We start from the raw sequence: 15285 nt of genomic DNA, 5'->3' as shown, positions 1-15285 counted from the left end.
ATAGACTGTATTCTCAACTACTTTGTTATACCTCTTCTCTATAAAAATGGTTATGTTAAAAACAAAGGAACCGTACATAAACACTGTACCCTAGTTGCTAAATTTGTTTCTCATGGGGGTACAGGTTAACAATTCTGAAACTGCTTTACATTTATGCTGTGGTTGAACAAATATTAAATGGACAGTGGACAGTGGGAGCCAGGTTTCCTACTATTGGAGAAGGGGTTACAGATAAGCAAGAACGACTAGAATGAATCCTACAGTGCTGTCTTATAGTCAGAGACACCAGTATAAACTCATGTTTAGCTTAATGTATATATACACATGTTTAGATACAGAAATAATTATAGATATGTGTTTACACAGCTAATACACACACATTATCCCCAGCTCTGTTTGCTGACAGGGCCCAGAAGCAATGGGGCCCAAGAAGAAATGAGCACACCCAGCACCAAGATCTTGGTTTCTAAATACCATTTTCCAATTAAAGGAACCAGGGCTCTTCGAAGAAATGGCTATTTCTGGGAGTGGGGCAGGGAAAACACAAGATATACCTGCAGCATCTTGTGGTATCAGAAAAGAGAGATGTGTTCAAAAAAATAAAAGGATGGAGGCATATCAAAGGGACACAGGAACCAACCTGAAAGAGCTCCCATGGCCAAAGGTGGAATAATTTAAGCAACAAAATAAATAGCATCCTACAGGATTATAACCCAAAGTAGAAAATACATACACGAGTCCACACTGATATAAGCAAATGATTAAATAAACAGATGGGTGAAAAGAGACAAATCTTCCTTATAGAAGAATTCTAAATAATGTATGCAGATACTCTTCATTCCAGGAGGTACAGCTTTTCCCCTCCCTGTTTGGGGATGGGCTAACCTTAGTGACTCACTTCCAAAGAATACAGTGGAGAAGTGGAAAAATAATACCTTTACAGTGGAGAGATCTGCCCGCAAATGCTACCTTAACCAAGTGATGAAGGTTAAGATCCTCTGTGATATTATGTGGGTATCATGTACCCTGTCATGTGATGTGACAAGAAGGACACTCCACTTCTGTGGTATTCTTTCTAAAAAACCATAACACTAGTTTTTAATCGTGAGAAAACATCACACAAACCCAGACTGGGGGACACTCTATAGGGTATCTAGCCAGTGCTCCTCAATACAGTAAGACTGTCAAAGTCCTGAAAAACAAGGCAAGACTGAGAAATTGTCACAGACCAGAGGAGACCAGGGAGACATGTCTAAATGCCATGTGGTTCCCTGGATTGAATTCTGGAACAGAAAGAGGGCATTCATGGAAAAAACTGGTGAAAGGCAAATAAAGTCTAGAGTTAGGTTTCTTCGTTTTGACAAATATACCATGGTAATGTAAGATATTAACATTAGGAGAACTGGTGATGGGCATACAGGAACTCTCTGTGCTACCTTTGCAACTTCTCTGTAAATATACAATTTTTCCAAAATAAAGAGTTTAAGGAATTATTACATTCTAAAATAGGCAATCTATGCAAAATAAGTAAAAGAGCAATCATGTATCATGCCAGTGAAAGGAAGCTAGAAATAAGAGCATAACAATTTTCACGTTAATGTCAGTTTTCTGCTACCTAGCACTACTGATAGGACTGTTATTCCTTAATTCTTCATAAGGTATTGTATTCTGGGGGGAACACTAAACCCATCCAAGCTCATTCCATTCACAAACGCTTACTGGGTACATAAGCGCCAGGCACTGTCCTAGGCACTAGAGATGCACTGGTGGACAAGGCATGCTTCCTTTGTCCAAAGAACATCTAGCTTCGTTGAAGAGAGAGATATAAGTCAACACAAAATAAAACACAGTATGATAAGTCCTGACTAAGAAGAGGTAATTTTAAGATGGTAGGGGCACACCCAGGAGGAGCATCTGACCCTTTCAGTGCCAAGGCACCATGGAGGACAGAGGTGGTCTCCTGGAAGAGTCCATTAATAATCTAAAGTGTCTTATGACCATCACAAGGACCCCTGGTGATGGTGATATACACCAACCTCCTGTCAGCATAAATTGCATTTGGGAAATACAAATTTAATTATGCCACCTCTTCCTAAAACCCTTCAAAGGCTTTCCATTACTCCAAGCTCCTCACCGTGCGGGATGGGTAATTTGATATGCTAACTTGGCTAGGTTATAACACCCAGTAATTACCCACTAACTGAGGTGGGTTTTTTAATATTTTTAAATTTCTTTTTAATTTTTAGTTTTTGGCCATGCCGTGTGGCATGTGGGATCTTAGTTCCCTGACCAGGGATCGGATCCACACCCCCTACAGTGGAAGTGCAGGGTCTTAACCACTGGACCACCAGGGAAGTCCTAATTGAGGTGCTTTTGTGAAGACATTTTTAGATGTGCTTAACGTCTGCAGTCAAATTTAAGTAAAGGAAATTCATTGATAAAGTAGGGGGCCTCATCCAATCAGTCGAAGGCCTTAAGAGAAAAAAACCAGTTTCTCAGAAAAGAAGAAACTCTTGGGACTTCCCTGGCGATCCGGTAGTTAAGACGCCACACTTCCACTGCAGGGGGCGCAGTTTCAACCCCAGGTCAGGGAACTAAGATCCCGCATGCATGCCACCGTGAGGCGGGCACAGCCATAAGAAAAAAGAAGAAGAAGAAATGCTGCCTCAAGATTGCAGCATCATGTCCTGCCTGAGTTGGTAGCCACCTGCCTGCCTGCCTGACCTACAGACTTCAGACTTGCCAGCTCTCTTTATGTAAATATATTTCATATATGGGGCTATATTATACATAGGATATTATATAGAGAATTATATATATGTAGGATATATATTGTATATAAAATAGGATATGCATTATACATATCTTATGGATTCTGTCTGTATTATATATATATATATATATATATATATCTTCTCTTGGTTCTGTTTCTCTGGAGAACCCTAACTGACACACCATGGTCATGGTCTCTGGGCTTCATGTAGTCTGGCTCTTACTCTCCTCATCAGCCACGCCTTCCACCCCACGCCTTCCATCCCACGCCTTTCACACTGTCTCTTCTACTCCCACTGGCCTTTTCTCATCCTGAGTCCTTTCAGCTCTTTCTGTCCCCTCCTTCCACAGGCTGTTCTCTCTGTCTGGGTCACTCTCCCTTCTTTTCCTGATTGACACCTACTCATGCCTCAGACCTCAGCTCAACTGCTGCCTCCTCAGGGAAGCTTCCCATCGTCAGACCCACTTAGTAAGCCTTCAAAGCACCTCACAGCTCTCCTGAGTACCTGGACAAATTGCCACTTCAGGCCTCCTTACACGTAAGCTCCACAAAAGCAGGAATGATGTCTGGTTTTGCTCTTTTTTTCTAATTATATTCCCTAGTACAGTGCTTGGGGCATGAAAGGTTCTCAATGAGTATTTGTTTAATGAATGTCAACACAGGTGTTAGAAGAGCAGAAAACTGCCCCTCTCCGTAGCCACAGCCTCTGAAGTTCTCACAGGTAGAATCCAGTGACACAGTCCTCTTGACAATTCATCAAGCTGAAACTCAAGGTCAAAAAAAAAAAGGGGAACTTGGAAAGGCAGTCAAAGCAGGCAGAAGGAGGGGGCTTTACTTGCTGGAGACAGAAATGTCTCTGCAGATGGGCTGGAGGTGGTCAGTGCGGCTGCAGCCTCAAGTTGACACTGATTTCTCCAAAAATACCACCTGCCTCTTCACCCAAACTGGGCTTTATACAATCACATTTCCCACTTATTACCAACTGCCAAATGCTGAAACTCTCAGAAGCACCTTTTTTAAGTCTTAAAAGAAATAAACTCTAGCCTATTAAAGAAGAAGAAAAGAAAATGAAGGTATGTTCTTACCAGACTTCTTTTAATAAAAAAGGTTCAAACCTAAAAAAAAAAAAATTTCCCCAAGTTTAAGGGCTAAGATTTTATTAGGAGGTACATTCCGAAGGCAGCAAGGGTGAGGGGAAAGGCAAAGGAAAGCAAATGATATACGCAAATGATCATTACATTTCTTCTTTAGGTTATATTTACCCTGAGTTACCTGTACTGGACAAGCTGGCAAATTTCCCAAAACATCAGGCCACTGGGTCACGTTTCTAAAGGCAGTAACTACAGCCGATGCCTCAACTCATATACGTGACAATTTTAAAGCATATCTTCAAATTTACTGACATTTTTCCTAGTGACACATGGGGTCTATATCCCCTGCTTTTGAATCTGGGAAGTTTGTGATTCACTCGTATCCAATAATATGTGTTGAAGTGCTGCCGAGTGACTCCAGGGCTTGCTTATGGATAACAATACAGTTCTACCTTATTCACAGGGACAGTCATCAGTGGAGCCCTGAGCCAAAAGGTAAGAAGTGCGACTTTCCTAAGGCCGCCATGCTATGAGGAAGCCAAGCCACAGAGGGAGGATGCGTGAAGGTGCTCCAGTTGGCAGTAATGGTCTTCAAGTCCTCCTCTCCCAGGTGCCAAATGTGTGAGTGAACATGTTCTCAGATGACTCTAGTCCCCAGCTGTTGAGTCAACCCCAGACTTTGAATCTTCTCAGCTGAGGCCTCAGACATGGGGGAGGGGAGGCACAAACAAGTCATCCCCACTGTTCCCTTTCTGAATTCCTGCCCCCAAAGCATACAAACACTGGTATTGCATTACACTACTGTGGTTGAAGGGGTGTTTGTTATGTAGCAACGGTAACCCGAACAATATAGAAAAATGGGAGTTATTTCTTAGATGTCAAAACAGGTGTCTAACTTTCCTCCACAGGAGTCAAAACCCATCAGCAGCTTTTACCTCTGACAAATCTCTCAAATGTAAACAAGCCAAACAAACAAATAAACAAATAAAAGTTGGCTTCGGCATTTCATGAAAGGAGTAGATTTCAAGCAGAGAGACACTTACTCAGAGAGAGAAAAGAATTGTCTTTGAGAAGGGACGTGCTCAGTCAATGTTTGACGAATGAAGAAAGGAAAGGCTCAAAGAACCATGAAATGTTTAGGTGAGGATATCGCAGAGGGCAAAGGATCATTTTCCAAGATCAATGGCAATCTTAGTCCCCAGTTCAAAACATTCAGTCCTCCAGAAATTTCTAGGGCTTATCCTTGTGTTCTCTTCCTGTAATATTTAATGGCATTTATCAACAAGCAAACCACATGCCAAGGATGTATACTTGTATATGACACATTTTCTGATGCAAAACTGAGCTGGATAACAAACACCTTGAATCACAGAAAGAATCAATATTATTTTGACAAGCTGGAGTAATGAAGCAAGATAAATATAAGTGGCTGAAGTAAACTTATCCTAGAGGGCAGCTGAAGAGACTGTGCAAGGACTTCAGAGTCTTTGGGGGAAGTGTTGGACTCACCCTGAAGATGATAGGAAGCTATGGAATACTTTAGAATAGGGAAGCACTGTGATAAAACACAGTGTTTTAGAGGATTAATTCAACATCTCTTTATGTGATGAAGTCAAGGGAGAACAAACAGAAGGAAGAAAGGCCACTTAGCACTTAGGAGAATTTGCAGTCCCACAACAATAAAAATATATGGATCTGAGCTAGTATGACCATGGCATGAGGAAAAGAGGGGCAGCGGTGATTCAGTGGCACCACCAGGAAGACTTGGGCAGCTGATGGGGTATCAAGAGTACAGGTGAAGGAATAGTCAAAGAAGATTCAGAGGCCTGGAGTGAGAGGTCAGTAGAGCTGATGGAAACAGAAAAAATGGAGGAGAAAGTATGCTTTGAGAAGAGGAAAAAGAGCCCAGTAGGAACCCATGGGCTTTGAGATGGTGCTAGCAAGACACTTAGGTAAAAAGAGCCAATGGATAATAGGAGACCTTGGATTAAGGTTTAGGGAAAGAGACAGGCTTAGAGAAGTGGGTCTGGGACTCATCAGCCTGCAGGTGATCCCTAAAGCCATGAATGAATTCCCATAATGCGCCATGTTAGACTCTGTTAAATCTTCGGTCTTTATGGCATATTATAGCTCAGAATGAAATATTTTGAAAATATACTGCATCTTTGTCATGTAGTGGGCTGCATAATTAGGTCAACCACAGCACAGCCATTTTTTGACCTTTTAATAATTTAGAAGCAAAAATATAAATTGCCAAGAGTACCAAAATATGAATTTGTTTTGACTCTCAATATATTGGGTTGGCCAAAAAGTTCGTTCGGGTTTTTCCCTACAATGTTATGGAAAAACCCAAATGAACTTTTTGGCCAACCCAATATTTTGAACTATTCCTCCTACTCACTTCAACTGACAGGATTGGCCCCAGAAATTAAGAACCATTTTTAATGCCTTTAAAGAATATCTGGGTGGGCTACTATCCCTTCGGCTCTCCACTTGAATAAACTGTAAGAACACCAAGAGCTTGTGTAGAGCCAAAAAGAACCAAAGAATGTGCAGCTGGAGGTATCAGCTGTGCATGTTGAGTTCTAGCCAAAATAACTCCCCAGGGTGTCCAGCTGTAGAGAGAGAAAGAAAAAGAGAAGAAAGACAGTAATTCAGTCGGGGAAGTTAACAGTGGCTGAAGATTTGAGTTGGCCACAGAGCACTCTTACAGTTGGGTACCAGAAGACATGCTGCTGCTACATTTGGGTAACTTACAATTACAGAGTGAACATCTGTCTGTGACCATCTGTCTGCAAGCATGCTGGGGGTCAGAGGCACAGTGAAATATAGACCTGAAAGTGGAATGAGATAAGATAAGGAGAGGAAAATATGTAAGGCATCTAACTGATTTCACCTAGAAAAAGACAGCCAGTTGAAAGAAAGTGTGGACGAGGTCTTCTTAAATAAATTATGACTCAGCAAGTGCCATTTTATCTGTCTAAGAAAATAATTACAGGAAAGCAATGTTTCCTGAAAAGTGTCTCTTCCTGAAAAAGCCCGTTTGGAATAGCGACAGAGGTTTCTGGCAGATGGAGGGCAGCACTGCATGACTTCTGGAGATGACCTGGCCCAAGCTCAGTCAGGTACAGAACTGAGACATGACAACCAAGCCCTTCTAGAAAGCACTGAAACCTGCTTTCCTCGGCCTCCATGACATCTACCATATTCCATGTGTGGATGGTCCTCTGACCACTCACTTTTACAGGTTTTTCTTCCTCTGCTTGTTTCTTAATCCCAGAGCTCCTCTGGGCTCTAAGCCCTCCTCTCTCCCCACTCAAACACTCCCCTTAGGGAATCTCATCTGCTCGGTTGGCCTTAGAGTCATTCATGTATTGATGACTGTCAAATATTTACTCTCACCCAGACCTTTTGTCTGAGCTCAGACCTGGACAGCACCTGCATACTGCATATCTCCTCTTGGGCATTTTACAAACTCAACTTGTCTAAAATTGAACCCATGACTCCTGGAGACTCATGCCTTCTCTACTGCTTCCTATCGGTAAGTAGCCCCTCCACTGTCAGGTTACCCAAGTTGGCCACCTGGGAATCCTTATTTGAATGCTCTTTCCCTTGGCCCACACTTCACCCACACACCAGTGGCCCACATTAACCCACCACTCTCCAACCCCCTTTCCCTTAGCCTAGACTCAGGAAACACTATCTTTCATTTCATTATCACAACAGCCTTCTGAGTTGTCTTCCTGTCTGTGATCTTGACTCTGCCCTATTTCATCCCCATTCCATTCTCAAGCACTCACTCTGAAACAAATCCCATCACCTCACTTCTTCAGCCTGAAACTCTTCAGTGGGTTACTACTGTTTTTAGGATAAGGTCCAAAGCTGTTAATATGATCTGCATAATTTGGCCCATCTCACCTTCTTACCCCTCATCGTTGCCTCCAAGTCCAGCCATGCTGAGTTTTTTCTAGTTCCTTGAACCCACCAAGTTCTCCTTCAACTACAGACTTTTGTATATGCTGCCTGGCATTCTCTTCTCCCTTTCTTTGCCAAACAATGACTATTCCTCCTTCAGGTCCCAGTTTAGACAAAACTTCCCCTGGCAAGCCTTCCCTGTCCAGTCCAGTCTGTGTTAGGTGGCCCGCAGTGAACTCCCAAACACTACTTTTCCCCAACAAATCACACTCTGTTAATGCCCACTTATATGCCTTTATCTTCCACTAGACCTTGAGCTCAATGAGGGCAGGTAGCATGTCTGTTTTGTGAGCAATTGTATGTCCAGCACCCAGCCCAGCATTATTATATATTGAATATGTAAATGATTCCATGAAATATGGGATCTGTAGGCCCTCTGATCAGCCGTGAAACACTGCTAGGTCTACGTCAAACTACGTCCCCTCAGAGAATTAGAAAGATTTTCAAAGTTCCTTTGACTAAGATGAGCCTGGCAGCTGGAACATTCATCCAGGAACATTCATTCCCTGATGTGTGGCCAGCAGAAGTCTACTGAGGGATTCTCAGCTGCAGCTCACTGCAAAGCTCCTACTCCAAGCACAGAATAGTCTCTTCACTTCCAACAAGGGACATCAAGAAAAAAAAGAATCTTTCCTTTGGTGTCAGGAGCCTGGGAAGGCAGAACATAAAGCAGAAAATTCTAGATGGACTCAGAGTCGTCCTAGAGAAGATTGTATTGGACTGTCCCCTAAATCAGTGGTTTCAAAACTTGAATCAGAATCACCTGGACAACTTGTCAAAGCACAGATGTCTGAGCCTGACCCCCAGAGTTTCTGATTCAGTAGGTCTGGGATCGGACCAGAGAATTTGCATTTCTAACAAGTTTCCAGGTGATACTGATGCTGCTGAGCTGGGGACCACAACCTTGAGAACCACTGCACTAAACATTTGAGTCACCTCTTAATCACACAAACATAAGAGAAGTAGCCTCCCCCTGTGCTGGGGGAGGAGAGGCACTCTTCCTAAACCCCTAGAGAGGAAGATCTCACTGCTGGGAAGGGAGTGGGGAAACTTGCATAAGGATTCAAGAGCCCGTGGGAAACAAGAAATCAGAAAAATGAAAATTCCAATCCCTTCTGCATTGAGGTTGAAGGCTACTAGAACCACTCTGATAACTTAAGACAGTTCAAATTATAATAATTCTTCAAGAAAAGTACATCAAGGAGCCTTGTGGTGGAAGTGCCTACCCAGCAGTCATTCACTGGGCACAGGGAAGAGCTCCAAACATAGGTCTGTCCAGTTAGTGTGCACACACCCAGCCCACAAAGATTGGCTCAGAGCTGCCTAATGAGAGTCAGCACCAAACTGCTGAAACTGTTGGATCAGAGACCCTCTTTTTCCTCTGGGGTTGCCAAACTGTTAGGCAGTAAGTCTGGGGCTTCTGGTGGCCATTGCCCCAGAGGGAAGAGTGTGGCAGAGAATGACACCAACACTGAAGAAAACTCAGGCAAGAAAGGACAGAGAGGGACTTCCCTGGTGGCACAGTGGTTAAGAATCCGCCTGCCAATGCAGGGGACACGGGTTCGAGCTTTGGTCCGGGAAGATCCCACATGCTGTGGAGCAACTAAGCCCGTGCGCCGCAACTACTGAGCCTGCGCTCTAGAGCCCATGAGCCACAACTACTGAGCCCACGTGCCGCAACTACTGAAGCCTGCACACCTAGAGCCTGTGCTCTGCAACAAGAGAAGCCACCACAATAAGAAGCCCTCACACCGCAATGAAGAGTAGACCCCGCTCGCCACAACTAGAGAAAAGCCCATGCACAGCAACAAAGACCCAACGCAGCCAAAAATAATTAATTAATTAATTAATTAACTTTACAAAAAAGAAAGGACAGAGATAGACTCCTGATAACATTGTCTGAATCTAGCAGAGCCTGAAGTTCAATATCCTTGAACTTGAGCTGAGTTTCTGTCACTTGCAACTGAAAGAGTCTTGACTGATGGAATTCTACCTGCAAACCAACACGTTGCTCTGGTCTAGGATGCTTAAGTAACCATCTGCTCTAGCAGTTTCTCTCGAGATAGACAGAACTTCCAGGCCTACAGCTTTGCCAGCCCCTCTGGGATTCTACTGATAAAATTTTTCCTAACAAATCACTGCTTTAGCATAGCACTTAGCCTCATCACTGCTTACTTGCCTTCATTCTCTCCTCTGTGAGCTCCCTGAACATATACTCTTTATAACAGTTTTCTTGATTGCCAGGCAAAGCAGCTGGCTTACAGGTACTCAATCTGCAAACAGCATTTAAATGAAAAATAACAAATTTGGGTCAGATTAGTTTGATAAATGAAAGAAAAAAAGGAGAGGAGGAGAAGGCACGCTGGAAGGAATACTAAACTAAAACCGGTAATAACTCACAAAGGTGAGCTCCTAAAGTCAGGTAAACCTTCACTCAACTCCAGAGTATTTCTAACTGAATCCCAACTCCTACTAACAGCTTCAGCATTTTTCTTTTCTTTGAAAAAACCATTATGGAGGAGGGGGTGCCAGAGAATGACAATTGAGATGGTGACTCCCACATAAGTCAGCTTCCTCTTCCCCAAATTAGTTTCCAGAAACTCTGCCACATCATTCACTGAGAACCCCCTGGCTTCCAACTCAAAGGAAAGTCTCAGACGTCTCGGGCACAGACAACAGCAGCCCTCCTTTGGTGGCTTTCAACTATAAACAGCTTCCTGCCAGAGCGCTCACCAACCCTGAACTCATGGAAAAGAATTACTACAGAACCCAGGAAAGAGTTGGAAGCGTACCCGGCACAGGGTTTGTCACTCACATCTCATATTAAATGTGCCTTTTGCCTCCTAAGGAGTCTATCGGAATCCCTGGGCACAGCTGTGGTCACGGACACTCCATCCAACAACTGGACCCGAGAAGTGACCCATCTTTCTGACATCAAGAGACCTGCCACGGAAGAAAAACAGAAACGGCACGGATGGAGCTGCCTTTTCAAATCCTTGTGAATGTCATGAGATTAGCAGCTTTCCTCTGAGTCGGCCTCAAAGACTTCCTTTACAATTGTTCATAAGCTAGCTCAGGGATAGGCAGTGAAATTCACTCAAATAAAAACATAACCTCAAACATCCAAAACAGCTGGTGGAAATTGTGACTGTTTTAGAGGAGCGGACTTATCTAGCTGAGTCAAAACAAGTGTGAGCGCTTCAAACAGGCACGAGATCAGAAACAAAATTAGGTGTTTATTGAGTGCTGTCCTTCTTGATTTTTTTTTTCCTCCCTTGCCAGACGTGAGTCTCCACTTTAGCTTCATCCTGACAAGGAATAAAACCCTTTATGATATCAGAATTGACATTTTCGGAAATTTATTTTCAAGTAATTTTTTTCTAATTATAAAAGTAGTACATGTTCTTTGGAGAAAATTTAGGAAACACAGAAAAACCACAAATCAGAAAATAAAAATCACCTGTAATCACATTGCTACTCTTTCCGTTTTGTTCCTTTTTGACTTTGGTTTTTCATACACATACATACACCACGTAACTTTAAATATATATTTAAATATATATAATCATTATTAAAATGACTCCTTTTGATCCTACATTATAACCATTTCCCCAAGTCACTGATATATTCTTTCACACATATTTATGCCTGCGTATGAACACCATAAATTACTGAGCTAATGCCAATTGTAGACATTTACGGTACTTCTAATTCCACGCTATTGTAAACAGTGCTGTGAAGAAGATCCTTGTTGATAAATCTTTGCACACGTTCATACTTAGAAAACTTACTTTCTCTTTCAGGGCACTGAAATTCAGGATGTAAAAGGGATGGTAATGGGCACTGAAGGAGTGTAGCCCCTTTCTCCCTGCGAGTTTCTGCCAATTGTCTTCTTTTGCATATTTTCAGACAAGTTAGCTACTTTTAGAACTTGTAGGCCTTCCTGGTCTCATAGAAGCCTTGTTTTCAGTCAAGTTAATGATCTCTCCAGTTTGCAGTGCAGAAACATCGAAATAACTGTTTCTTAAACGTATGGCAAGAAATGAAGGCAAATAAATATTAGAAAAGATTACTAACATTATTAGGAAAAAGAAAATAGAGAAAAGTAATTCCATCAAAAGAGGTTATCAGACTGATTAGACTGGGCTACTCAAAACTTTGTCTTCCAGAAAACTCTCAAATGTAGATGATTTGTCGCAGGTTTTACAACAGAAGGGAACTAGCTAAAATTTTCCACTTTCTTATTTTTCCTATTTTCTAATCGCAAGAGTGAAATGAAACATTCCTAAGGAGAAGGCTCTTAACTGGCATTATTATCTCTCATTTGAGATTTACTGCCAACATCGAACAACAATTGCTTCTGTATTGGCACAAGCCATTCAGTCACTCACCATTGGGGGATGAATCACTCCCCGTGAAAAATCATGCCAGAATTTGGATAACAGAGAAGTTTGCCTCCAGCCAAAAGCTCAACAAATGCTGGCAAAATTTAGGAAAATCATTATCATGAAAGGCTGCCATGGTTTCAAAGAGCATCTCTTAGTATTTACTGCACTCTATGACCTCTAAAAAAAAGTGCAAGCAACTTCATGCACACACACAGCCCCTGCCAGTTTCACTTAAAAGTCTCATTCTCTTCATCACCACTGAGTGGAATTAAAAACAGTTGGTCAAGCTCCACTAATCGACAGCTGCTTGCAATTAGATGAAGCATTTAGAGCCATTCTCTTAACTACCTTCCCAACTGCCTAAGCATTCAGCATGAGCAATACACCGTGATAATTTGCCAGAATGTTTAACTTATCTGCATCTCTAGTGGTTTCTATACCTTCCTTATTTTCTCCAGTCTTCCCACACACTGTCTGACTCTTCCAGTTCCTCTTGTTAAATTAGGGGTATACAGAGAAGAGATTATACAAAACCAGGTCGAGCTGCTTTGTGCTAAGATGGAAAATTCTACCCAGGCAACTATTAGAGAGCAGAGTAAGTCTTGATGTTTCTCAAAGAGAAGAGAAAAGACGCCCTTTTTCCTCTTTTTTTTTTTTAAACAATGAACCGGAAAGTTCACTGTAATTTTTCTCATCAAGGATGATGAAGAAAAATAACAGTTCCTGGGCTTTTGTAAGCTCTTTCCAATTCTCATAACTCATAAACATTAATTTTGGAGTAGGGAGAAAATGCACAGATCACTTTATTCAATTTTTTCCTCTACAAACTGGGCATTAAGAGTCGAGATGCTTTTCCCAAGATCACAGAAAAAAGTGGCAGAGCATGGCCCGAATCCAACTCCCTGACTCTCAGTCAGTCCAGACGGCTTTCTGCTACTTCAGCTCCCTTCGCTAAAGAGAAAGTCTTCCAACTCTTCTAGAAGGAGGCAGGGACCAGCACGGCTACACCACTTGCCCAGTTCCAAGGGGTAGAGCAGCTGTCCTCCCAAACCTCTCCAGCCAGGAACCCACCCTGGGGCTTAAAGTAGAAAAAAAAAAAAAAAACCAGAGATGATATGGCTTCACCTGTGCAATCATCCTTCCCACTCCCCCACCTAAATAAGAACCCCACAAACTTAACCACATTCAAGGTCACATAACCATGTTTCTTCTCTGTCTCACGCTCCCTAATGCTGATCGCCATCCCACACTCACCTGACCTGTTGTGTGGTAAAGGGGGCAGGAGGGGAATGCAGGGGATATTGGAGGAAGGGAGGAGAGAAGAAGCCAGAGAGACGAAGGGCAATCAGCAGAAGGGAGCAGTTACCTACTCAAAATTCAAGAAGCGGAGTGAGAGTCGAGACAAGAATGGGAGCCCTCACGCCCCGGACTGCAGGTCCACAGCCCTGGCTTTTCCTATCTCTGCTCTTCTAGAGGCTAATCCTCTTTTTTCCAGAAACCTCCTTCCCACATCCCCACCTAGTCCACTCCTCCCGACAGTCATGGAATCTTCCTTCTGTATCTGAGGACAATTCACTCATATTTAACTCATTAAATATGAGTTAATATTTAATTAATTCATATTAAACTCATATTAATTCACTCATATTAAACTCCTATTTCCATTATACTTACAGCAGAGAGTTATCCTTATACTTTTTCTGCTTCAAAGTCTTTCTGTTGATCATTTTATGTTCTCTGTTTTATATAGATAGATAGATTCCTGTTACATATAGAAAGTTAGATATAGATATATAAATAAAGGTAGAGATATAAAGAGAGAATGAGATAAATTTTTTAAAGTTTTTCTGTGGCCATAAATGTTCTAAGTGTCAAAAAATACTATTCTGGCTCTTTCCCATCTTGCAAGATGGTGGATGAAAAAAACAGAGAAGCTGGATATAAGGAGAAGAAACCTGAAGCCAGGAAGGCTGATGCCAGGGCAAGGTTAAGAAGCGTAACCTCAAGGCCAAAGCACCTCAGAAGGGGAAACCCCACCACAACCAAAACCCCATCCTACTCAGCGGAATTGGCAGCTTTTCCCCATCTGCTATGTGTTCCAGCAAGGCCATGGCGAAGAGGAAGTAATCGGCAGCTACATTTAAGGTTGAAAAGAAAGAGACATTTCTTGCTGCTGACACAAAACCACTTGGGGGTGACAGACATGGTGGGACCCGAGTGGATCAGCTTCACAGAATGCCTAGATACTGTTCTACTGAAGATGCGCCTTGAAAGCTGTTGAGCCACAAAAGAAAACCTTTCCGTCAGATGTAAGGAAGCTGCGAGCTAGCATCACCGCCAGCACCGTTCTGAGCAACCTCACTGGGTGCCACAGAGGCACGGCGGTGGATTTCCCGAAGCAGCTGAGCAGTTGCATGCTGCTTGTGACTGGACCTCTCATCCTAATCGAGTTCCTCTGCTAGAACACGCCAGAAATTTGTCATCGCCACCAAAATCGGTGAGTGGTGCGGAAATCCCAAAACATCTCCCTGAGGCTTATTTCAGGAAGAAGAAGCTTGGTAAAGCCCAGACACCAGGAAGGTAAGACCTTCGAAGCAGAGAAAGGGAAATCCAAGCTCACAGAGCAGAGCAAGGTTGACCTGAGAGCCCTGGACTCACAAACTCTGCGAAGAAATCAAAGCTATTCCTGAGCTCTAGGGCTACCTCTGTTCTGTGTTTTCTCTCACAAATTGGTGTTCTAAATTTCCTACCAAGAACCTAATTAAATAACTGATACGTTTCCCAAAAAAATATAATTCTGGTTGGTGTAGGTATTACGTTTATCACAAGTATAAAGCTGGTCAACATAACATAATTATACATTGTGTAGGTAATTATTAAATATATACAATGTATCAGAAATGAATCTCTCAATGAATTCAATGACCCTGTTTTGTATCCCAATTAACTCATGTATCTATGATTTGATAGTACTTAATGCTAAATTATGACAGTTTTCAGAGTCAATTCTTTTTCTAATTTTTCATTTTTATAGAGGTAAGAGAAAGTGCTTGTTTTA

General features: G+C 42.4%; 1 pseudogene; it reads left to right on the top strand.

Moving 5' to 3' along the window:
• The first annotated feature begins 14136 nt into the window (after positions 1 to 14136).
• LOC133102238 (large ribosomal subunit protein eL6-like) lies at positions 14137 to 14996 on the top strand (annotated as a pseudogene).
• Positions 14997 to 15285: the final 289 nt, after the last annotated feature.

The sequence above is a fragment of the Eubalaena glacialis genome, chromosome 12, assembly GCF_028564815.1.
Source record: "Eubalaena glacialis isolate mEubGla1 chromosome 12, mEubGla1.1.hap2.+ XY, whole genome shotgun sequence".
Lineage (NCBI taxonomy): Eukaryota > Metazoa > Chordata > Mammalia > Artiodactyla > Balaenidae > Eubalaena > Eubalaena glacialis.
The sequence above is the reverse complement of the archived record's forward strand: the minus strand, read 5'-3'. Positions and strand labels throughout refer to the sequence as shown.